Raw genomic sequence first — 26406 nt, forward strand, 5'->3', positions numbered from 1 at the left:
AGAATCCAGCCAGTCCCATTTGTTCACTCCTGCATCATAGGAAAGCCTAAGGTCTTGACACAAATGTGCCTTCCAACAATGAGAAGAGACAAGTTCCCTCTTCACAAGTTGAGATCTTCTCTGAGTTGCCCTGATCCACTGTTGGCTGTGATATGAGAAATGTGACCAATACCAGTTCCAAATGATCCAAAAACCAAGGCCATTGTGACCCTCACTTCCACAAACAAAATAATCCAGGCATTCTATGTGACTGGAACTTCACCTTCAATACTTAAGCAATCTCAGAAGCCATCTTATTATAAGATTTTAATCTCTGAATACTTTGTTAATTCACAAAGGGGAAAATGCTTGGAGGATGTTGCTTCCGGCTAGGGTATCTTCTCTCCTTCTTCCATTGGCCTTCATTCTCAAGAGTGGCTCATCTTTTGCAACAGTCCAATGAGTCCACATTTAAAGTTCACTATTTAGGTAGTAAGTGGTTATCCTTCACTTCTGCTTTCCCAATTAGGTTTTAAAACGTTCTTCTGAATGTGCTCTTATGCTAAACAAAGCCCATAACCCAAGTAATTAAATAGTGCAGGTGGAGATTTTCATCTTGCTGCTCAGACTTCTGTTTTTATGTGTGGTTCATATGTACCCAAGGTGCATCTACAAAACCCAGAGAAAGCATGAGATCAGATAACTCACAAAAACATTTTAAAAATATCTGCTTTCAATAATAACAGAATTTTGATCATAAACACCACTCTTTTTTCCAGCACATAGAAGCCGTACAAATTTTCTGTTTTTCACATTACAAGTCCTGTTGTTAAGGGATACATTTTTTGTACTTTCCTGAACTGGACATTACAGAATACCTTGTCTCTCCCCCTTTCCAAATACCTTACTGATATTTTTCCTTTCCTCGTGTACAAAGTCGTTTCCCTTTAGTTATCCACTTAAACAGGCCTTTTATTCACATCTTCACTTGTTTGGCTTCGTGAATCACTGTTTTTATGTTTTACATATTTTGATTGTTTATTTACACAAATAATAAATACAGCTTTATTCCCCAGTACTACTTACATAACCAGCTGCTGGTCATCACACATAAGTAAGAATAAAAGCAAAACAAAATCACTCCAAAGAAGTGATTTCACTCTGACATCAAATTTGTCCTGATAGCTCTCTCCGCTACATATTCCTGATATTCCTGGAACTGGTATTGGTCACATTTCTCATATCACTACCTATTGTCCTCAAAAAAGACATCGTATTTATTATTTTTGATTTATACTAGTTATAAATGGTTTGAATTTGTACTGTTAATTTATGTTGAGTACTGAGGTCAATCTACCCTACTCCCAGACTTTCGATTTAATTTCACAGCAGGTACGTGAGTTGCAAATCTGCACCCGCTGTAACACTTCAGTGATGGAACCAGTCCCACGTGTCTCAACAGGCCTGCTAAACGGCAGAAAGGCACATTCTCATCCTTTGCCATTGCAGGAGAAAGTTTCCTCTTGAGGTTGCATCGTTTGAATTACTTTCCCCTAACAGGTATTTCACTTTGTTTTCCTTTTCACTTTCCTGCATGGGGGTGAGCCATGCCTCCATGAACCAAAGTGCACAACATTTCTTCCTGTCTGTCTGCTACAGTAATCTAGTCCTCAGATCCTCAATGTTATTCTGCAGAGATTGGCCAAAAGGATGCAAAGTAGGGGGGAAGGGGAGGGGGACATAGATCCTTGCCTTTTATTTAAAGACCACCCCAGCCAGCCATGTTTCTGAAGCTTCCAAGTGCTGAGTTTATTGATCTTGTGTGTTGGTGGCTCATTTAAATGATACACAGAAGTATCATTAACTGCAATACATCTCTTCTGGATAAGCTCAATGCCTTCTATGCTCACTTCAAAAGGAAAAAACAATGAAACACCCTTGTGAATTCCCACATGCCCTGGTGACTCTATCAGTTTCTCAGCTGAGGTGAACAAAACCTTCTGGAGGGTGAATCCTCAAAAAGCATCCAGCCCAAAGGTGAAGCCATTTGGGTATTTAGAACTTGCGTGAAATAACTGGCTGGAGCTTTTATGGACACATTCCATCTCTCAGTACAAAAAAATAATATCATTCTGGTACCCAAGAACAGCACGATCATGTGCCTCAATGACTATCGACTGGAGACAATGACATCCACCGTGATGAAGTGTTTTGAGAGGCTGGTTATGGAGCAAATCAACTCCTATCTCAAGAAAGACCTGGACCCACTTCAGTCCACCTATTTTCACAGCAGATCAATGATAGATGCCATCTCGCTGGTTCTTCACTCTGCGTTAGATCACCTGAACCACAGGAACATCCACATCAGGCTATTGTTTATTGACTGTAACTTGACATTCCACACCATCATACTTGCAAACTAAAAGATGGGGGACTCTATCCATTCCTCTACTGTTGGATCCTCAACTTCCTCAGCAGACCCCATCAGTATGAATTAGTAATATCACCTCCCCCTCCCTGAACACCCACCCCTGCGTAGCTAAGTTCAAATCCAACTCAATCCACAAATTCGCTGATGACACCAACCGAATAGATGGAAATGATGAGTCAGAATACATGCTGAAAATCAAGAACCTGGCTGGGTGAGGCCAGAAAAACAATCTTGCTCCCAGCGTCACCCAAACCAAGGAGCTTATTGTTGATTTTAGGAAGGAGAAGCTGTGGGGCCACATATCTGTTTGTATTACTGGAATGGAGGTGAAGAGAGTTAGTAGATTCAAGTTCCTGGGAATCCATATTTCAGAAGACCTCTGATCGAGGCAATTATGAAGAAGGCACACCAATAAGGAATCTGTGGAGATTTGGCATGTTGTTGTGTACTCTAACACACTTTGAAATGTGTGCAGTGGAAAGTATAATGACAGGTTGCATCACAGCCTAGTTTGGGAATTCAACTACCCAGGAATGTAAAAGGCTGCAGAAGGTAACAAGCATACAGGTCTGTCACAGGCTCTGACCTCTCGCCCAATTAATGCATCGATGTAAGATACTGACTTAAGAAGGAAGCTAACACCATAAAGGAACCCCATCACCCTGGTCATAAGCTCTTCTCACTGCTCCCTTCAGGCAATAGGTACAGAAGCTGAAGACCAGCACCTTCAGGTTCAAGAATATTTTCTTTCTAACAACATAACCCGCATCGACGTGATCGACTGGGATTGCTGTCTGAAGAGCGCCCGCAAAATCATTAAAACCCCTGCCACTCCGCACATAGCATCTTCAGCTACTCCCTTCAGGAACGAGATCCAAGAGTATCAGAGCCAGAACCACCAGGCTGAGAAACAGCTTCTTCCCTCGGGCAGTGAGAATGCTCATAGCTCCCTCTGAGAATCTACTATTATTTAACAATATTTACTTATTTTTATATACTGTATTCATTTTCTTTGGCTCGGCTTCACGGACGAAGATTTATGGAGGGGTGTGTCCACGTCTGCTGCAGGCTCGTTGGTGACTGACAAGTCCGATGCGGGACAGGCAGGCACGGTTGCAGCGGTTGCAAGGGAAAATTGGTGGGTTGGGGTTGGGTGTTGGGTTTTTCCTCCTTTGTCTTTTGTCGGTGAGGTGGGCTCTGCGGTCTTCTTCAAAGGAGGTAGCTGCCCGCCAAACTGTGAGGCGCCAAGATGCACGGTTGGAGGCAATATACTGCATATTCTTTTTTCTTTGGCTTGGCTTCGCGGACGAAGATTTATGGAGGGGATAAAAAGTCCACGTCAGCTGCAGGCTCGTTTGTGGCTGACAAGTCCGATGCGGGACAGGCAGACACGATTGCAGCGGTTGCAGGGGAAAATTGGTTGGTTGGGGTTGGGTGTTGGGTTTTTCCTCCTTTGCCTTTTGTCAGTGAGGTGGGCTCTGCGGTCTTCTTCAAAGGAGGTTGCTGCCCGCCAAACTGTGAGGTGCCAAGATGCACGGTTTGAGGCGTTATCAGCCCACTGGCGGTGGTCAATATGGCAGGCACCAAGAGATTTCTTTAGGCAGTCCTTGTACCTTTTCTTTGGTGCACCTCTGTCACGTGGCCAGTGGAGAGCTCGCCATATAACACGATCTTGGGAAGGCGATGGTCCTCCATTCTGGAGACGTGACCCATCCAGCGCAGCTGGATCTTCAGCAGCGTGGACTCGATGCTGTCGACCTCTGCCATCTCGAGTACTTCGACGTTAGGGATGTAAGTGCTCCAATGGATGTTGAGGATGGAGCGGAGACAACGCTGGTGGAAGCGTTCTAGGAGCCGTAGGTGGTGCCGGTAGAGGACCCATGATTCGGAGCCGAACAGGAGTGTGGGTATGACAACGGCTCTGTATACGCTTATCTTTGTGAGGTTTTTCAGTTGGTTGTTTTTCCAGACTCTTTTGTGTAGTCTTCCAAAGGCGCTATTTGCCTTGGCGAGTCTGTTGTCTATCTCATTGTCGATCCTTGCATCTGATGAAATGGTGCAGCCGAGATAGGTAAACTGGTTGACCGTTTTGAGTTTTGTGTGCCCGATGGAGATGTGGGGGGGCTGGTAGTCATGGTGGGGAGCTGGCTGATGGAGGACCTCAGTTTCCTTCAGGCTGACTTCCAGGCCAAACATTTGCATACTGCATATAAATCTCTTGTAAGTATATGTTTGGATGTTTTTACACTGAGGACTGAAGAATGCTGTTTCATCCATTTGTACCTTACAATTGGATGATAATAATAAACAAACCATAATTTGAACTATAACTCTTTAACCTCTCTTGTTACTCAAATCATGGGCTGCTCCAACTCCATGAAAGTAATCTACACTCTTGCTGAGTTACATTTGAATAACTGTGAAAATAGATCTGTGATAATATTTATTTTCATTGTATTTATCATCTTTTTCATTTAATGAAACATCATTGTGGTTTGTTTTTTTGTTGCTTTCTAGATTTTTTTTAGAAAATGCCTATTCAGCTGCAGCAAGTAGGATTTTTGGTGTACATGAACATTGTACAATATGACAATAAATTTGTTACTATTATTAGGGCCAATTATTATTTGGCAGATTTTAGTTGATGAAAACATACAATGTTTCCAGGCAATTGTGATCACACATTAACCCAGAGCAATTTCTCCAGTTAGTTTCCTTTAACCAGCACACTGATATCTCATTTAGTTGGTTCTAACAAGATTACTTCAATTAATTGACTAATTCTGTGAGCTCGGCCACTTTATCCTTTTCCATCTAGATGTTGCTCATGCACAGGTCTTTCCCGTTCCTACATCAACTGTATTTAATTCAAAATATGACTCTTTAATAATCAAAGTCGTTGGACCTCGGTTTCAATAGCCAATTTTTTTTTAATGTCAAGGTTTGCTTATGGGCTGAAGTTTCTAATTAATTGTACTGCTAAAGAACATAAGAAATAGGAGCAGAAGGTCATAAAGCCACTCAAGCTTGATCAGCTGTCCAATTAGATTTTGTCTCATTTAATCTTGGCCTTACTTGTGATATCCTGCTTGAAACGTGGTACAGGAGCTGGTCTGTTCCAGAAGAAACTACAGAAGATAGCAAATGCAGCTCAGAACGTAAAGTAAGCTTCCATCTGCTCCATGGATTCCATCTACACCTCTCACTGCCTAGGGAAGGCAAGAAACACACTACATCACACGCCAGAAACACTCTTCTGCCTCCTCTCAATGGGGGGGGTTGGGGGTGGGGGGGGGGGGGAGGTGGAGAAGACTTGAGTGTGAAAGCACACACTGACTGGCTTAAAGACTGTTTCTTCCCCATAGCCACCAGGCTCCTGAAAGAATTCCATAACAGTGCCATTGCGCTGCTCTTGCTTGAAGCTAATTGACCGTCCTTTTCATTGTAATTCTACACTCTGCAAATGTGCTCTTTACACATCTGCTTGAATGTTAGTGATGAATTTAAAAAATTGTACTGTACTAGGCATTTTGTGACAAATAAGATTAACACTTTATTCAAAAATCTCTCATTCATTCCTTGAATATTTCAATAATTCAGTATTCACAGTTGTCTGACAAAAGAAATTTCATTTAAATAGATGACTCATTATTCTGATCCTTGGTTCTAGGTTTCCCCACAATGGGAAACATCCTCTCAGCAGTCACCCTGTCAGTTTCCATCAGATTCTTATATTCTGTAAAAAGACCATTTGTCATTCTTCTGAACACTAATACAGACTCACCTTGCTCAATTATTCCTCACTGAACAGAGAACCAACCACATGAATCTTAAATTAACTTTCTCCAATGCAATTTTAACCCTCCCTTAGTAAGAAGACCGAAACTATTTGCAGAACTACAAGTGTTGTCTCACCAAAATCCCTCATGATTAGTAGCAATACTCAACTCAATTTTCTACTCAGTTTCTCTTTCCATAGGTAAAAAAGTAATTTACCTTTACTTGCCTGAAAACCTTTGCATGCTGCATTAAAAGAGCTGGGGAATGCAGCAGGTCAGACTGCATCCATAGAAAGCAATGGACAGTCAATATTTTGGACTGAAAGCCCTTCATTAGAAAAAACTGAAAGAGTGTTATCATAAAAATGCAGGGTCCTCTCAGTGCCCTTATATTGGCAGGAGGACTCACCATTCAGTGCTGCCGAATTTCTATGATCGTTTGGTACAACTAGATGGCAAAACAATAAGAGACCTCCATCTGAGTTGGATCCCTGCCTTTCCCAGGCTTTGAGCTTAATCTCAGAATACTGGGGCATGATGCTCAGGAAAATCAGGCTTGGAGTAGGGGAAGAAGGGTTTAAACTGAATATGAGTTTGATATTATAAATGTTCACCCAAAACACTGGCCATCAGAGCAGGGATATTGAGTTTGAACTCCTAAATTATGCCACCAGTTGACTCTACATTTCTAATTTAAAAAGCTTTTGAAACTTACAGTTCCTCTGAGATGAATAGAATGGAAATGACAAAAGCAGTTCTTAGCTGTGTCCTTCTCTGGGGTGGAGGGGCTGTGGGTGAAGGTTGGGTTTGTGGCCACTCCCAGTCCAAGATGGAACAGTTAGGAAATATTGCCAAGAATTCTCATGTGAAACATCACAATATGGGAGGACTGGATATCTGGCCACCCATGTATTATGGAATGCCATGTTGCATGAAGATTACCGTGGGATTCCATTTGTGATGGCATTCAAAACACCATTTTTTCTAATAATGTGTTCTAGAATTTTCCCTTTAGCACATCTTTGTCTCTAACTGCCACAGTTACCATTTTTCTGTCTCTCTCTCTCTCTCTCACTCCTTTTACTAACTATGTTGCATTAGCAGCTGTGTTTTCAATCTTCTGAGAGCTTCTCAGAATCTGTCCTTAAAAAATATAACGTATCTCTGAAGACTGTCGAGAGAAACTATTCACAAAAATACAATTATGTTCTGCTGCAGTTTTTCTGCTAAGTACTGACTTTGGTCTTAAACCCTAAATTTTATATACTGTATTTTGATTTTGCAGCTGATTTCAAGATACTGTATGATTGGTCTATAATCTGATAGACCAGTACCTCTCAACCTGCAACCAGCAGATCACTGATGTACCATGAATTAATTTAAAAAGCTTTTGAAACTCAGAGTTCCTCTGAGATGAATAGAATGGAAATGACAAAAGCAGTTCTTAGCTGTGTCCTTCTCTGGGGTGGAAGGGATGTGGCTGAGGGTTGTGTTTGTGGCTGCTCCCAGTCCAAGATGGAACAGTTAGGAAACATTGCCAAGAATTCTCATGTGAAACAAGGGTGGTCTGCAGCAAAGACAAATATTACTGAAATAATAAACAAATAATATGTAAAACAAAGTTATAAATTTGTTGACAAAAATTCTCAAAAAATCCAGCTTGAACATAAAAAAAGCAAAAATGGTATTGATATATGTGAATCATTTTTGGGAGAAAAAAACAAAATACTTTTTGCCCACACTTTATGAGCCAATGAACTAGAGATGGGGTAAGATGCATGAATGACCAGCAGTAAGTTAATAGGAACCAAGGTCAGTTTACTCAGTAACCATTTGATATGAAGAACATAGGGAATAAATCATGGCAGCTTCCCCAATAATAAAAGTTTTTTTTTCCTGTTTTGCTATCAAGCTTCTAACATTTTGGCAAATACATTTTTTGAAAATTTATATACATTACATCATCTGCAATGCTCTCATCAACCCTCCCTGTAATTTTACCAAAAATTCAATCAAATTAACCACATGATTTTTTTCCAATAAACCCTTGCTGGATTTCCTTTATTCACCCTTTCTTGTCTGATTAACTATTATTTTATCTAACTTTTATTTCTTGGTAGCCTGAACTTTTAAATTTGCATTGAAGTTCAATACCATGACAAATTACAGGGCAGGGTGGGAGAAGCATATTTTGATGGTAAAGATTCCAATCAAATCAAATCCACAATCGCACTATATACAGTGTCTCTTTGGCTTGGCTTCGCGGACGAAGATTTATGGAGGGGGTAAAAGTCCACGTCAGCTGCAGGCTCGTTTGTGGCTGACAAGTCCGATGCGGGACAGGCAGACACGGTTGCAGCGGCTGCAGGGGAAAATTGGTTGGTTGGGGTTGGGTGTTGGGTTTTTCCTCCTTTGCCTTTTGTCAGTGAGGTGGGCTCTGCGGTCTTCTTCAAAGGAGGTTGCTGCCCGCCAAACTGTGAGGCGCCAAGATGCACGGTTTGAGGCGTTATCAGCCCACTGGCGGTGGTCAATGTGGCAGGCACCAAGAGATTTCTTTAGGCAGTCCTTGTACCTTTTCTTTGGTGCACTCTGTCACGTGGCCAGTGGAGAGCTCGCCATATAACACGATCTTGGGAAGGCGATGGTCCTCCATTCTGGAGACGTGACCCATCCAGCGCAGCGCAGCGCTGGATATACAGTGTACTCAGGATGTAACCACGGAATCGTTAGTGAAGCATGGTTAATGTGGGTGATTGGGATGTAGAGGGCAAGTGGCAAATAATTTGATAATGTTTGGAAGTTTGTAGATCTACTTCTTCGACTGGAACACCCCATAATATTTTAAAATTAAATTCATTTGGGGTGCTGAAGGGGATGTAATCCTGCTGTGTCTGGCACCTTATCTTGACCATTAGAAATGTTAAAACAAAGTTGTTGCCAAAATATAAGGTACACAGGCTATGTAAAGCATTCATACTTACAGTTAGTTTGGATTAGGTTAGGTTATACAAATTTTCTTCATCCCTCTAGCGTCTTTTACATCAACAAGACTAAGCAAAGTCTAGGTGATCATTTTACAGTCCTCTCCCTCTTTTCTCCATCCCCCCAGTTGTGCATCACTTCATCTCCCCTCTCCATTCCCACTATTAGTCCTTGTTTGCTTTATCCACTGTCATGGTGATCCAAACCCAAACTAGAAGAACACTTTATCAGTTTTACGTAACCCACACCAGTGTTCCTTCTCCACTCCTACCGGTCCACCTGGGGTCTCTGTCTTTTTGTTCACATTCTCCAACTCCCTTTTCCTCATTATCTAGATTCATTATCCTCCCCCAGCTGGTCCTATCATCCAGATGCCCTTCTCCCCTCATTAATCTTTCCTATCCCCTTTCCCATTGGTTCCACATCTCCTTCCATTCCCTGGCCCTACTCCATCTGGCTCTATCCACTCAATTACTTTTCCTTTTTGTCCCCTTATCCTCTTCCATTTATCACTCACCAGCCTCCATCTAAAACTCCCCCCCCCCCCCTTTTTAACCTTTGTCTCACCTCTTTATATTGGCTATCAATCAGTCAATAGAAAAGTCACAACCCAAAATGTTGACCATCCCTTTCCCTCCACAGATGCTTCTTAACCAGCTGAGTTCCTCCAGCCTTTGCTTTCTCCAGATTGCAGCATATGCAGTCATCCCATCTCTCTCTAGTTGTGATAGAGGATGACATTCAGTCCTAATAGCTCTGCAATAATTTTCTACGTGAAGTGGAAATATATCAATTGCAGAAACATCCTGTTTAATAAAGGTTATTAATATTCTACAAAAGTGCTGCAGCAGTTATTTAACAATGCTTATTGTAATGCATCTGGGCAGACAAGAATAAGTAGGCAAACAAACATTTTAGTTTCTGGTACAATCTTGAGTGGTGCAAACGTGTCCGACTTTTCTTCACAAGTTCTCTCTTTTTCTCCAAAGGGACAGCAGTTTCTTCCTGCCCTTTGTCAACCTTTGGCCCAGAGAAAGTGATCAAATATTGACATGATTGAGACTGTTCTAAAAAAAATTCCAAACTAGAAACAAATCAGCTCAGTGGATGGAAGTCACATCATACTACATTGCAGGCTGCAAGATACTTCAATTAATTTTGTTTCAGTTCTTTGCTTCTTCTTTTGTGAAGATACAATACATCCAGATGAAGATATATGTCTGTTTCTTGCCTATGATAAAGGGTACTTATTAATTCTTCAAAAATGTTGATTTCAGGTAGTTCCCAGCTTTCTGATCCAAGTCATTCCACTCAGATGGATATTCTGGGACCATTTCAAAGAAGGAAAGGGGAGTTAACCCTGATGTTCTGAACAATATTTATCCCTCACTCAACATTATTAAAAACCTGATTATCAGTCTGTTTAACATTGCAGTCTGAAAAAACGTGTTGTGTGTAGATGGTGACCATCTTTCTTACAGTATTGTAAGTGGAGTTACTGCTGTTAACAGTAAGTATCCATGTGCAATACAGTATGCTGAAATAATGCAAGTATTTTACTTTATTTCCATATTTTGATATGATAGTTAATAAAACCACATGAACAATGCCACGAGGGATACCCATGAGATATTTCAGGTTCCCACTGACAAATGTCTTGACTCAGGCAAATGAAACCCCACCCCTTGGGGAACACCAAATGTGAATGTCATTTTAAAAGACTTTGGTTAAAACTATCAGAAATTCTTCCATTATTCTGGCTTTATTTTTGTGGTTGTCATGTCAGCTTTCTTGCTTATGTGTCAAATAGCACAATGCGATTCCACAGTCTGAACAACTGTCTGTTCATCATTTGTTCTTTGAGAATTATCAGCAATTTCTCATCAAGTGTAAGAAACTGCACTGTTGTTTCTGTGTTGCAATTTTGCAAAAGCAACTAAAAAATGTATAATCAATGTTAGGTTGAAACACTAGGCTACAGAAGCACATGCAGTTCTATAATTCATCAAATGTAATGGGGATGAAGTGGGACTTTTTTTTTAACCTGCTGTAAATCAATCAACAGTCAAATGTCATGAAATTCTGCTTTACCTATTTGAAATATATTGCTATTCATTTACCTTATTTAAGTGTAGCCAAAGGTTATCATTCTCATGCCCAAATTGCAATGACAATTTGACCTTAAAGGGTAAACACACTAGCAGCATTGTAGGCTTTGTGATACATTTGGGTAGGCCCATGAGTTTAAGTGCAGACTCATGGCTCATAGATACACAATGAAAGCCACTGAAGGTGCATTTAGTTTCACATTCTGCTCGAAGCTCTTTCCAAGGAAAAGAATCATGTCCATAAGGCTCTAACCTAACTTGAAAACTTCCAAATGATTCTTGTCAGGTTTATTAATGATGAATCTATTTAATAAGATGTGAGCTAGTATTTTCCTGTTATAAAAAGGAAGATGTTGCCTCTCTAGTTTTCACAATCTTGTTCCGGTTCATTGCTGATGTAGTCCAAACAAATCCCCTTTTAACTTGGTTTTTAACCATTTACTGGAATATTCTTGAGGGATCCCTTCACCTTATGAAGTAACCAAATTATTGCAAGTTCCTCTTGTTCAAGGTAATAAAAAAAGGCTTCTTTCCCAGTTAGAGTTACTTGCTCTTAATTTTGACGCTAAAATAACAATCTCAATGCAAAACTAATTTCATTTCAAATGCTTGCAATTTTTTTCAGTGTGCCTTTTAAGAACAATTTTTAAGAAATTAGGATTTTGTATGATGTTATGTTGTTAGAAATATTAATGTATTGTAGTTACTTTTCCAAATTGTCAATAGTTCGGTACAATTCATTGCAGTGGTTCCTTATTACCTTTTAGCTCAGCTGTTGCTATATTTCTGAAGTACATAAGCCATATCCATAAGAACATAATAGCAACAGTAATCTATTTAGCCCATTGAGCCTGCTGCACATTTAATAGTATCATGGCTGATCTGGCTATTGACGCCTCCACCTACTCCACTTTTCCACCTAACCCTTATTCCCCCTACTATGCAATAATAAATCTATTTGTGTTTTAAATATATATCAAAGAGGTAGCCTCCACTGGTTCCCTGGAAGAGAATTCCACAGATTCACTGCTCTCCAGGAAAATGAAAATCTTTTCATCTCCTGGTGCCTCGAATCTTAGGTTTATTGAAGCTGAATGTTCAAGGTTGCATGGTGTATCAAAAGGATAGGCAGGTAAGCAGAAGGGGTTGTGTTACTCTGTTGGTAAGGAATAGCATTAAATCATTAGAAAGAGGTGACATAGGATCAGAAAATATAGAATCACTGTGGGTTGAGTTAAGAAACGGCAAGGATAAAAAGACTTGGTTGGCAGTTATATACAGACCTCCAAACAGTAGCCCAGATGTGGACAAATTACAGCAGCAAATAGAAAAGGTATGTCAGAAGGGCAATGTTATGGTAGTTGTTTCATCTTGTATTTGTATGTGTGAGTTCTTAGACAACACATGGATGAAGGAAAAGGTTCTTTACTTTAAAGTTGATGTAAGCAGCACCATGAGGCAGGCCATGAAGCTGCAAGTCTCCATTACAGATCTTGCATTCTCTGTCCCCTGCTCCCTGCTGGCAGCCAAGTCTAATCAAACAGGAACTATAATCAAGGCCTTGCTAGTTGCATTGCAAACATGATCACTAACATTACATCTCCCTTTCTTAAAACAAAAGTAGTTTACTTTTAACTAACATGTTTTTTTTTGTATAACTCTGCAATTTTAACTTTAACACCAAGAACTTACATTTTCATTATTATCAACATTGTTAATATTTTTAAAACTTGTTTTGTGTCTTCACATTTACATACACTAAAACTTGAAGAGTGTATAAGAGAGCACTACTTCATTATGTAACAGGAGTCTTTAAATTTACTCTATGAATCTCTTTGGAGGATTCAAGTGTCTTGATGATCTCCTTATTGATTGTCCTTGAATCTGAGTTGTTGCCTCAGATGATGTCTTCTCAGATATACATTCAGATTGTTCAACAGTATCCATCTTTTCATCTACTGTGGCTGGTACCATTTGAAGATCTTAACAATTTCTTCACAGAACAGCACCTTCATCAGTCTGAATGGTGTATGATCTTAGTTGGACTTCACTAAGGACAGTTTCCTCCTGAGACCATAAGTTTGTTTTGTCTTTTAGCCTTACTTGGTCACCAGTATAGAGTTCCAGTAGGTTTTTTGTTCCTCACTTTCTCCCCATCTTTTGTTTTAAGGAGGTTCTCCTGAATGGGTAGGTTTGATCTTATGTCCCATAAGGAGTTGTGCTGGTGACATACCACACTCGAGAGGCATTACCTGTTCATCAAACAGGACCCACCCTTCTTGAACCCATGATTTATTTTGCTATCCAGATACCTTGCTATATCTAGATGCCTTGCTATTTCTTCCTAACAATAAGGTTTGAGTACCAATGTTAAGTAAGGAAATAGGCTTATAGTTACCTGCCTTTTGCCAACACCTGCACAAAGTCCAGAGAATTTTGGTGAGTTATCACCATCACCTTTATGATAACTTCCTTCATTTCTTTCAGTTCTCTGGGTTGTAGTCCATCTACCTTTAGTCTCACTGGTTTGCTCATCACCTCTCTAGTGATAGTAATTGTGTCCTCATCTCCTATTGTATCTATAGCATCTCGCTTTGGCTCATTAGCAGTGTCGTCTACTGTGAATACCAACAAAAGAGAACTCAGTGATATCTGCATTACCCAGTGCTAATTCCCCCTTCTCATCTTCAATGGGATCTACATTCACACTAGTGACCCTTTACCTCTTTATACAATTTAAAAAAAGCTTTCATACTCTGATTTTATATTTTGTTCTAGTTTACCTTCTTAATCTATCTTCCCTTCTTTTATTGCCTGCTTAGTGGTTCTATGTTGCTTTTTAAAGTTTGCCCAAAATTCCAGTTTCCCACGACTTTTGGTGACTTGATACACATGAGATTTTATTTTGATGTTTTCCTTTATTTCCTTAGGCATCCTTGAAAAATGTAACATCTTGCTGTCTCATCAGAATGCCTGGCATGAGGCTTTTCAGGAATTCACAAAGCATAGAATCTCTCCAACAGGAGCTTGTGGAGTCCAATGGCAGGCAGTTGAAATAGAGTACAATAATCTAAGCAAGGCAACCCACTCCTTCAGTTCTGGCAGAACCCTACAGCAGCCACATCATCCATCTCAGAACCTACAGAATTGGCACTAAAGCAATTCACTCAGAATCCCAATGCACTTCCTGTCAGGTAGAGTGGAGCCTTCTGTTGGCAGGATGCTGGGGTTTTGTCCATATATTCTGAGGATCAGGGAGAATAATCCTTTGCTGTTGGGAGCCTAGGTGATATTACTTTGTTCTTAAAAAATCATGGAGAAGTAAGCCCCCTGCTGGTCGGTTCCTAGTGTGCAACTTATTGATCTGAGGTATCTGGGAGAGTTAGGCCCTCTGCTGGTAGGGAGTAAGATTACAGTACATTCTCTTGATAATTAAGATATGTGGTGATCTGGTATAGTCTGTATATTCTGAGGATCTTAAAGAGGTAAGAACCCTGCTGTTAGAGTACTGGGATGCTTTGGCTGATGCTCCTATATTCTTTGCACCTGAGGAAGAAGCAAACTTGTCAATCATGTCTTTGATACCAATGTCCTTGACTCATTTGCACAATACAATATCTAGTCTCATCACAATTCTAGACCATCAAGAGGTTATTTACCAAATGAAAAGCAATAAAATAAGATGAGTAGACTGCCTCTCCACTGAAGGTCTAAAACCTGGCATAGAGAAACTTCTAACATACAGTCACAGCCTGATGTGGAAAGTGGAGGGGGCTTTATTGATGCCATAATGCACCCATCTTCAAAACAAAAACAAATTCAGTTTAACATGGTGAGAAGGTAATTGGAAATGTCCTCCTTAAACATCTCCTCCCAGTGTGTGAAAATCTGCTCCCTGAATCAAAAATATGCATTCAAATCATCGAAGGACAATAGATTTGTGATTACTCCTAGAAAATGCATTGTATTTCAATCTTACTCTGTCCATTGAAGGGGACAGTGGAGGATTGTTCACAAATCTGGATGCTATCAGAAATGTGACTCCATTCCATGCATACTACATAATAATGTTCAAGGTATGATTCTAACCATCAGGCTGTCACAGACCTAACCTTGTTACCGATTGGGATCAAGCCACACTGCTCATCACTCCCACCTATCTCTCAGCATTTCTTGCTGGAATAGTGCACCTCATTCCAACAAGCCTCCCACTTCAGTGGTGCTAATCTACAGAAATAATCTCTCACTTCCTCTTGAGAGCCAAGACAAGTCCACCTTCAATCATCAAGAGACAAATTGCAGATGACATTTATATATGTGGATATTAAGAGGCTGAGCTCTAAGACATCAGAGATTTGTTCATTGAGTTGTATGAGAGAATGTTTTACACAGAATGTTCCTAAAACTCAAGCCCTTCACCAAATTGTCCCTTCAGTACATAACATTATCCCTTGGCCACATAAGTCCACACAAGGTGCTTTAAAACTTGTAGCTATTTTGACATCAATAATATTCAAGATATTCAATATTTTTTTTATTGTCATGTAATAAAGAAGAACATGCTATATTACACAGAATTTCCTTTTGTCTATCGTAAGGCAGACAGATTCACCATCAGCAGAAATTACCCAACATCCTTTACAGTAAGAGAAAGAGAAACAAAAGGGATAACCCCAGAATCACTGAGCGTCCATGGAATTTCCTCCAGCGCTCATGCAGCTGCACAGCCTTCAGTCCAGCCCACTGCACAGCCTTCAGTCCAGCCCACTGCACAGCCCTCAGTCCAGCCCACTGGCAACCCAAAATCCAGATCCAAACCTCTGAAATGATCAGGAAGCCCTCAGTGACCTTGAAACCCAATCTTGAGCATGTTTCCAGCTGTCCACAGTCTGGTGCGAGTCCCTGGACCACAGCCGTCAGTAGCCCACAGCCTGCATGGGTTCCTCACCTCGAGTCACTGGCAGTCCGCTGCCTTTGTACTCTCTGGTGCAGAGAACATAGCTGGACTGGTGCTGAGGTCACCGTTCCGTAGGGTCATCTCTTTCTCAAATGGGGGTGGCTTCTCCATTTTATGGTTCCGTACACCAGTCCTCTACTTGACCGGAGTCTGTAACCCCTTGAGACCACTGCTGAACATAGGTGTTACTATCTTGGTCCCAGACCCCGCATTTGCAGGATTAAAAAATAAATCACTGTTGGCTACTTTTGTGATGATACACTGTAGTACATCTCTTGGCCAACAGGTGGCCAAGAGACATGGCGCCCAACCTAATGACATCTGACCACCAGGTAGGCCCAGGGGGCCCATGGTATAAAGCCGAGATCCCGACTGTGTGCTTTCTCTCTCTCGTCAGGATCACACTGTAGGCACAGCTAGCAGCCAACTAGATATTTATGTGAGTGGAATAAAGTTGTGTTGCCCCAAACAGTATTGTGCCTGTGTTTTCCTTTGGTGCAGCCTGCCACACCTTTAACATGCCATTTAAAGCTTGAACAGAGTCGCCAGTCATTGATTTGGGCAGTAGAACCCTGCGGAGGACCATTGTAGCTTTGCTACTGTTGGAATATAGGGGTTAATTAATCATAGAAAATATGTAGAATATATGCTTATGTACTGTTGATTTTGTATACATGAATCCAGTACTACGTAACAATTTAATATTTACTTCATGGTGAAGGGAAAGAGTAATGTAAGTAAGGGGCAGCCACAGTATGTAGCAAAGTTGGCTGATTACAGTAGGTTTAGAATTGTCTGTTCCCAAAATACAAAAAGAGAGAATATGTATGAAACAATTTAGTAGGAATGTTAAGGCAAAAGGAGGTGTTCATTAGCACAGGAGATGATGGCCAGACAAGAACAAAGAGAATCCTGACAGAGACTGTCAGAAACAAAGAGAATGGAAACTAACTCAGTAAGAAGGCTAAGACAGAAGGAGGTATTGAGTAGAACAGAAGAATATGGCCAGATGAGAACAAAGAAATAATTAGAAAAATATCTGGGGTATGAATTGATTTCTGATCAAAACAACAGAATATTCTGGCCTTGAGGATTAAGATGGGAGCTCTACACCCCAGATATCTGCAGAGCAGGAAATTACTTGTGATAAATCGTATGCAAGAAATCTAGCAAAGAAATCCAACTTTTGTTCTGTATGATAATGAAATCTAGCAAAGGAAGCCAACTTTTGTTCTGTATGATAAGGTTGAGCTATATAAACTGTAGAGACTGGACAGTAGTGGTCAGTCTTGGGGAATAGCTCACTGTGCAGGTGACCTATGAACTAACGACTGAACCAAAGCTCCGTTAAGCTTTATTCTTGTGCTGTGTAATAAACTGATTGTTGAACTTAATACTTTCTCCTATCACTTCATTTAACAAACATGCTGGACTAGGACGACACAAAGACTAAATTAAGGGTAAGGTAAAGCCAGAGTCCGACAATTTGGTGACCCCGACGTGATGAAGATGGAGAAGTGAAGGAAGAGAAAGAGACGAAACAACGGTTGATTGTGGTGTGGTGATAACAACAAGTGGCCACTCAACAAAAGGAGGTAAGCAGACGCCTGTTTAAACGAAGTTCTGCTATTGGCAACGATAAAATTGTGTGTTGTCACCACTCTGCAAAAGTCCTAGTAGAAGCCAATGAATAAAGCTTAAAAAATCCGGGGGTTAGTCCCCTGGAGAAGAATCCGGGGGTTAGAGTCCCCTGGAGAAACCAGGGGTTAGAGTCCCCTGGAGAAACAGGGGTTAGAGTCCCTTGAAAAACCCAGGGGTTAGAGTCCCCTGAGAAAAGGGGGTGAGAGGCCCCCTAGAAAAACAGGGGTTTGAGTCCCCTGGAATAAAAACGGGGGTTAGAGTCCCTCTAGAGATATAGGGGTTAGAGTCCCCTAGTAGAGACATAGATATAAAAGTTAGAGTTCTTGGCCAAATAGATTTAGTGTACATATTGTATAATAGTTACGTTTTTTAGTAGTGTGCTAAGTTTTCCTTGTTCAGTATTGTATAATAGTTACTTGTTTTAGTATTGTGATGTTTTCCTTTTGTGTTTGTAGGAAAGTGTGAAGGTTCAAGGTAAATTGACGGGGGGCGAAATTCTATCAGGTGAGAGACTGATTGAATTACGAGGTCTGAAGGGAAAAAGATAGGAACGTAAGATGGAAGGAGAGGAATGTCAGGAGTATGGGGATGTGGATGGATTCCTCCATCTGTAAACCAGCAGTGGGAAAAAACAAGGAGTCAATTAATGGGCGGACAACCGAAGGGAGAGGAAGTAAAGGCTATGAAACGGTACGATCAGATATGGAAAGAGCTGCAGAGTCAGGGGAAGGTGCCGCTAGGATTAGGAAAAATCAGGCTTGTATTGTACTTAGGAAAAGCCGAAAGGGAGGCAAAAAAGGAGGGTCAGGAACATGAGAAAGAGGGACAAGGGTCTATCTTGAATAGAAGAAAATTTAAACAACAGAAGGAAGCGAAGGAGCAGAGGAGAGCATATTTACATAATATGACATTGGCTTGCATGGCTGTGGAAACAAACCTTCAGCATGCTACTAAAAAGGCATCCCCTCTCACAAAGGAGAAAACGGGGGAGGAGATGACAGGGGAGGTTAAGCCATCAGCCCCGCTATATCCAAAGTTACTAGAGACGTTGCCACCACCTTATCTGATTCCCCAGATGCCAGCGATGCAGATAAGTGAGGGAATAATGAATGTCACTGAATTAACAGGACAAGAACTCCAGGAGGCGAAGGAGAGACTTAAGAGAGTTATGCAGGAAAGGGTGGAGGAAATGAAGGAGTTAACAAAGGAAATACAGAACGATGTACGTAGAATAAGGGAAACTAGTATGCGACTGGATAAAACAGATGAGAGAGAGCAAGAACAGACACTTGAGAATGCCTTCTCGGTAGAAATGTCAGAGGATCATTCCACCCCCTTTACAGCTTGGGCTGTGGGAAATACAGCAGGTAGAAATGGTCGCAAGAACCACTAGGTGCCCTGATGCCGAACCATTTGCAAAACATGCTATGGCACTAGGAGGTGCAATGCAGGATAAGTTTCCCGTTCGCCCTGGTGTCATGCAGTCCCTGACATTTTCCATTAAGGAGGATGAGGAGATCTCGACCTTTTTGAGTCAGTGTAAGGAGAGTTGGACGGATAAAGCAGGAGTACACCCAGCCACAGATCCCTTGCAGACTACACTCTTTAGGGCTGCAGTAACGAGTGGGCTGCCAGCTGTAGTCAGGGAGGCATTAGAAAATAACCCTGATATTCCTGGTTGCTCGACTGAGCAATGGGAAAAACATTTGGCCCATCACATGAAGCGTTATAGGGCTAAGCAAAAGGAGGACAAACAAATTACGGAGTCTGCACAAGTGCAACTCCTTAAGCTTCAATTGGAAGAGGCTAGGAAAAAGGCAAATGAGGCAAAAAAGAATCCCTCAAAGGGTGCGAACCAAATGATTCAGCAGCCACCGCAGCCACCACAAGGGAATAATATGAATTGGCACCCGGCCCCAAATTGGGCACCGGGTCCCACCTATGGGAGCAGGACTGGAGGTCCAATGGGGGGATTCCGAGTAAGAGGGAGAGGTCGGGGTGTTCCACGAGTGCAGCCAGCCGTATCTTTTGGATGTGGTCAACCAGGACACTGGAAGAGAGAGTGCCCCCTAGCATGGGGTCTTCAGGACACTGGGGGAAGGGGATATGGACCACCACAATATGAGCCTTGGGTCCAGCCCCAGAGAACGTCAGTGCCACCCCCGGTATATCAGGCACCCCATGCGGCTCTAGCTCCGACGAGACAATTCCCATTGCTGACGGAGGAGGAGCAATGTTACCCACAGTGACGGGGCCTGAGCACCCAAGAGCAGGCTAGGTTGGCAGACCCCTTCCTGCAGATTAAAGTGATGGACATGGAAGTATCATTTTTAGTAGATACGGGTGCCAGATTTTCAACACTTACTGGCGCTGAGTTTCAATCTAAAAAGTCATCTTCTAGCGTCCAGTTGATAGGGTTCTCGGGTACACCAGAAAATCTGCCGTTTTTTACACCACTAGTCACTTCTGTGGCAGGACAGACTTTTGCACATCAATATATTTTGTCGGCAATGTGCCCTACTAATCTTTTGGGCAGAGATCTGCTGGTCAGGTGTGGAGCATCGATCCTTTGCAGACCCAGCGGAATAGAGGTCACCTTTCCAAATGGGTATTCAATGAACTGTTCATTAACTACACTTCGTTCCAGTTCCCAGATGTTACTGTCAGCTGCTGGAGGATCCACGTCTGAGTGTCTATGGGCCGACATTTACTGGGGGCTGCTGGAACCAGAGGACCCACAGAAGGGAGGGCTGCTAAAGCTTTATAATCAATGGAAGGCGTGGATCCAGACATTACACACATATACCCCTCCCTCAGACACCCTCCATGTTACCCTCTTTTACGATAGAGATGGGGATGAAATTTATCAGCATGCCTTTTATGAAGAGGTAGAGGGCATGCAATGGGAGATTAATTCGGACTACATAGTGGTAGGAAAGGAGGGAGTGGCTGCTTCAGTGGCACTGACATCTGAACAGCTAGAGTGGTATGTGATGGCCGGTGAGGCCATTCCTTTTATTTTTTAATTTTTTTATTTTTCACACCATAAACCACATTAACCATGATACATACTTTTTCCTTTTCAAATATATACAGTGCCATTTTCTCCCCCCCCCTCCTCCCATCCCACCCTCCCTACCTCCCCCCTCCCGTCCATTTAAAGTACAAAATCTAGGATACATTAAACCAGTCAAACAATGTTGTCATTCAATAAAAATAAACAAGAAATTCCACTGAGTCAATTCTTTTCATTTCCTTCTCCTTTCGTTAATTTAGGTAGTGAATGTCCACGGTAGGTTTTCGCTATTGTGTTTCATGTAAGGCTCCCATATTTGTTCAAATATTTCAATATTATTTCTTAAACTATATGTTATTTTTTCTAATGGAATACATTTATTCATTTCTATATACCATTGTTGTATTTTCAAATTATCTTCCAATTTCCAGGTTGACATAATACATTTTTTTGCTACGGCTAGAGCTATCTTAACAAGTCTTTTTTGTGCATCATCCAAATCAATTCCAAATTCTTTGTTTTTTATGTTACTTAGGAGGAAGATCTCTGGATTCTTTGGTATATTGTTTTCTGTAATTTTATTTAATATTTGGTTTAGATCTTCCCAAAATTTTTCTACTTTCTCACATGTCCAGACTGCATGAATTGTTGTTCCCATTTCTTTTTTACATCGAAAACATCTATCAGATACTGTTGGGTCCCATTTATTTAACTTTTGAGGTGTAATAGCCTGTGTATCCAGTTATATTGTATCATACGTAACCTCGTATTTATTGTATTTCTCATCATTCCAGAACATAACTTCTCCCATGTTTCCTTTTTTATCTTTATATTTAAATCTTGTTCCCATTTTTGTTTAGTTTTACCATTTGTTTCCTCATTCTCCTTTTCTTGCAGTTTAATATACATATTTGTTATAAATCTTTTGATTATCATTGTATCTGTAATCACATATTCAAAGTTACTTCCCTCTGGTAAACTCAGACTGCTTCCTAATTTGTCCTTCAAGTAGGATCTCAATTGGTAATATGCCAGCACTGTATCTTGAGTTATATTGTATTTATCTTTCATTTGTTCAAAGGATAATAATCTATTTCCTGAAAAACAATTTTCTATTCTTTTGATCCCTTTTTTCTCCCATTCTCTAAAGGAAAGGTTATCTATTGTAAAAGGGAGTAACTTATTTTGCGTCAATATTAGTTTTGGTAATTGATCATTTGTTTTATTTCTTTCTACATGAACCTTCTTCCAAATATTGAGTAGATGATGTAATACTGGAGAACTTCTATGTTGTACCAATTTTTAATCCCATTTATATAATATGTGTTCAGGTATCTTTTCCCCTATCTTATCTAATTCTAATCTAGTCCAATCTGGCTTTTCCCTTGTTTGATAAAAATCTGATAGGTATCTTAATTGTGCGGCTCTATAATAATTTTTAAAGTTTGGCAGTTGTAAGCCTCCTTGTTTATACCATTCTGTTAATTTATCTAGTGCTATCCTCGGTTTCCCCCCTTTCCATAAAAATTTCCTTATTATTTTCTTTAACTCCTTGAAGAATTTCTCTGTCAAGTGTATTGGCAATGCCTGAAATAGGTATAATATCCTTGGAAAAATGTTTATTTTAATACAGTTTATCCTTCCTATTAGTGTTAGTGGTAAATCTTTCCAATGCTCTAAATCGTCCTGTAATTTTTTTCATTAGTGGATAATAATTGAGTTTATATAGTTGGCCGAGATTTTTATTTATTTGTATATCTAGGTATCTTATTGCTTGCATTTGCCATCTGAATGGTGATTCCTTCTTAAATTTTGAGAAATTCACATTATTCATAGGCATTGCTTCACTTTTATTTACGTTAATCTTGTAACCCGACACTTCTCCATATTCCTTCAATTTCTTATATAATTCTTTTATTGATAGTTCTGGTTCTGTTAAGTATACTATAACATCATCCGCAAATAAACTGATTTTATATTCCTTGTCTTTTATTTTTATCCCTTTTATATTATTTTCTGTTCTTATCAATTCAGCTAGTGGTTCTATAGCTAACGCGAACAATAAAGGTGATAGTGGGCATCCCTGCCATGTTGACCTGCTGAAGTTAAATTGCTTTGATATATATCCATTTACTGTCACTTTCGCCAATGGTCCCTTATATAATGCTTTAATCCAATTAATATACTTCTCTGGTAAACTGAATTTTTGCAATACTTTGAATAAATAATTCCATTCTACTCTGTCAAAGGCCTTCTCTGCGTCTAAAGCAACTGCTACTGTTGGTGCTTTACTCCCTTCTACTGCATGAATTAAGTTAATAAATTTACAAATATTGTCTGTTGTGCGTCTTTTTTTTAATAAATCCAGTTTGGTCTAGATTTACCATTTTCGGTACGTACTCTGCTAATCTGTTTGCTAATAGTTTAGCTATTATCTTATAATCTGTGTTAAGTAAAGATATTGGTCTATATGACGCTGGTGTGAGTGGATCTTTCCCTTGCTTTAGTATTACTGTAATTATTGCTGTTTTACATGAATCTGGTAAGCTTTGTGTTTTATCAATCTGGTTGATTACTTCCAGGAGGGGAGGAATTAATAAATCTTTAAATGTTTTATAGAATTCTTTTGGGAATCCATCCTCTCCTGGTGTTTTATTATTTGGTAATTTTTTTATTATCTCTTGTATTTCTACTATTCCAAATGGTTCTGTTAATTTATTTTGTTCCTCTATTTGTAGTTTTGGTAGTTCAATTTTAGTTAGAAATTCATCTATTTTCCCTTCTTTCCCTTCGTTTTCAGTTTGGTATAATTGTTCATAGAATTTTCTAAAGTTTTCCTTGATCTCCTTTGGATTATATGTGATTTGTTTGTCTTTTTTCCTTGATGCCAATACCATTTTCTTAGCTTGTTCTGTCTTAAGCTGCCATGCTAGAATTTTGTGCGTTTTTTCCCCTAGTTCATAATATTTCTGTTTTGTCTTCATTATATTCTTCTCCACCTTATATGTTTGTAGTGTTTCATATTTTATTTTTTTATCTGCCAATTCTCTTCTTTTAGTTGTATCTTCCTTCATTGCTAATTCTTTTTCTATATTTACTATTTCCCTTTCCAACTGCTCTGTTTCCTGATTATAGTCCTTCTTCATCTTGGTTACATAACTTATTATTTGCCCTCTAATTAACGTTTTCATTGCATCCCATAGTATAAACTTATCTTTCACTGATTCCATGTTTATTTCAAAATACATTTTAATTTGTCTTTCAATGAATTCTCTAAAATCCTACCTTTTGAGTAACATGGAGTTTAATCTCCATCTATACATTCTTGGAGGGATGTCCTCTAACTTTATTGTCAATATTAAGGGTGAATGGTCCGATAATATTCTAGCTTTATATTCTGTTTTTCTTACTCTATCTTGCATACGAGCTGATAACAAAAATAGGTCTATTCTTGAGTATGTTTTATGTCTAGCCGAGTAATATGAATATTCCTTTTCCTTTGGGTGTTGTTTCCTCCATATATCCAAAAGTTGCATTTCTTCCATCGATTTAATTATAAATTTGGTTAGTTTGTTCTTTCTGTTAATTTTTTTCCCAGTTTTGTCCATATTTGAATCCAAATTCAGGTTGAAATCCCCTCCTATTAATATGTTCCCTTGCGTATCTGCTATCTTCAAAAAAATATCTTGTATAAACTTTTGATCTTCTTCGTTAGGTGAATATACATTGAGTAGATTCCAAAACTCCGAATATATCTGACATTTTATCATTACATATCTCCCTGCTGGATCTATTATTTCCTCTTCTATTTTAATTGGCACATTTTTACTAATTAATATAGCTACTCCTCTTGCTTTTGAATTATATGACGCTGCTGTTACGTTTCCTACCCAATCTCTCTTTAATTTCTTGTGCTCCAATTCGGTTAAATGTGTTTCTTGCACAAATGCTATATTATTTTTTCTTTTTTCAGTAAATTTAGCAGTTTCTTCCTTTTAATTTGGTTATGTATTCCGTTAATATTTAAAGTCATATAGTTCAGCGTAGCCATTTTATACTTTGTTTATCTTCCCTTTCCGTTTCTCCATCATTACCTTTCCTTCTTATCCATTTCTGCTTTCTTGTTTTGAACACTTTATAAGACAACATTTCTAAAACATCAAACATTTTCCCTATTCTCCTATTTAAAACTTCTTTAACCCCATTCTCCCCTCCCCCTCTTGAGTTGTCCTTTATCCCATGTCGGACAACCACATCTCCCCTCTCCATTTGGATTTGCGAATTCACTCGCAAACGTCAGCTGATTTTGCAGTGACCGTAACTCCTCCCCACCCAGCCCCCCCCAGAAAAGATTTCAATTTTCATATGTAACAAAGGTCACTCTTTTAATTCCCTCCTTATTCCCTCTATTCCATTTCCCTCCCTTATTAATTCTTGTCTATACTCTATATATTTTCCTCTAAATACGGATACATTCATGTATGCACACTATATATATACACACATATACCCCTTTACACACATACATATAGATCGTGGTCATTTTTACTCTTATTACATGTCTTCATCTCTCTGCTTGTTTTGTAGTTGTTCTGCAAATTTCCTTGCTTCCTCTGGATCCGAGAATAGTCTGTTTTGTTGCTCTGGAATAATTATTTTAAGTACCGCTGGGTACCTTAACATAAATTTATATCTTTTTTTCCATAAGATCGTTTTCGCTGTATTGAACTCCTTCCTCTTCTTCAGGAGTTCAAAACTAATGTCTGGATAGAAAAAATTTTTTTGACCTTTATATTCCAGTGGCTTTTTGTCCTCTCTTACTTTCTTCATTGCTTTCTCCAATATATTTTCTCTTGTTGTATATCTTAAGAATTTTACTAAAATGGATCTTGGTTTTTGCTGCGGTTGTGGTTTCGGGGCTAAAGTTCTATGTGCCCTCTCTATTTCCATTTCTTCCTGTAATTCTGGTCTTCCCAGGACTCTGGGGATCCAATCTTTTATAAATTCTCTCATATTCTTGCCTTCTTCATCTTCCTTAAGGCCCACTATCTTTATATTATTTCTTCTATTATAGTTTTCTATTATATCTATCTTCTGAGCTAACAGCTCCTGTGCCTCTTTAGCTTTTTTATTAGATTCTTCTAATTTCTCTTTTAAGTCTTTTACTTCCATATCTACAAATGTTTCTCGTTTTTCCATATTTTCCACTCTTTTTGCCAATTCTGATATGGCCATTTCCATTTTATTCATTCTTTCTTCTGCATTCTTAATTCTTCTTTTTATCTCATCAAATTCTTGTAATTGCCATTCTTTCACTGATTCCATATATTCTTTAAAAAAAGATACATCTATTGTCTTGCTTTTCTCTTCTTCTTCCACTTCTTTCTGTTCTTCTTCTTCTTCTTCCTCTGGGTTGACCATCTGTTGTTTCCTTGTTTTCTTTTTACCCTCTTCTTTCTTGTTGTCGTTATTGTCTGTGTTCTGCACCTGCTGCTGTGCTGCAGGTGTCTCTC

General features: G+C 39.6%; 2 long non-coding RNA genes across 3 annotated transcripts in view; both read right to left on the bottom strand.

Moving 5' to 3' along the window:
* Positions 1-318: 318 nt before the first annotated feature.
* Positions 319-6998, bottom strand: LOC138757587 (uncharacterized). The gene is made up of 3 exons (XR_011353714.1): positions 6905-6998; positions 5486-5619; positions 319-648 (listed from the first exon to the last, which is right to left on the bottom strand). It is a non-coding gene; the product is annotated as an uncharacterized lncRNA (long non-coding RNA).
* A 3062-nt stretch (positions 6999-10060) lies between these two features.
* The window catches only part of LOC138757586 (uncharacterized), a 44714-nt gene continuing 28368 nt past the window's right edge, over positions 10061-26406 (bottom strand). The window contains exon 3 of one of the 2 annotated variants that reach the window (XR_011353713.1): positions 10061-10495. This is a non-coding gene — a long non-coding RNA (uncharacterized lncRNA). Of the gene's footprint in view, positions 10496-14177; positions 14826-26406 lie in introns of those variants that run through there. The other variant, XR_011353712.1, reaches the window with a different exon arrangement.

The sequence above is a fragment of the Narcine bancroftii genome, chromosome 3 (genome assembly GCF_036971445.1).
Source record: "Narcine bancroftii isolate sNarBan1 chromosome 3, sNarBan1.hap1, whole genome shotgun sequence".
Taxonomy (NCBI): Eukaryota; Metazoa; Chordata; class Chondrichthyes; order Torpediniformes; family Narcinidae; genus Narcine; species Narcine bancroftii.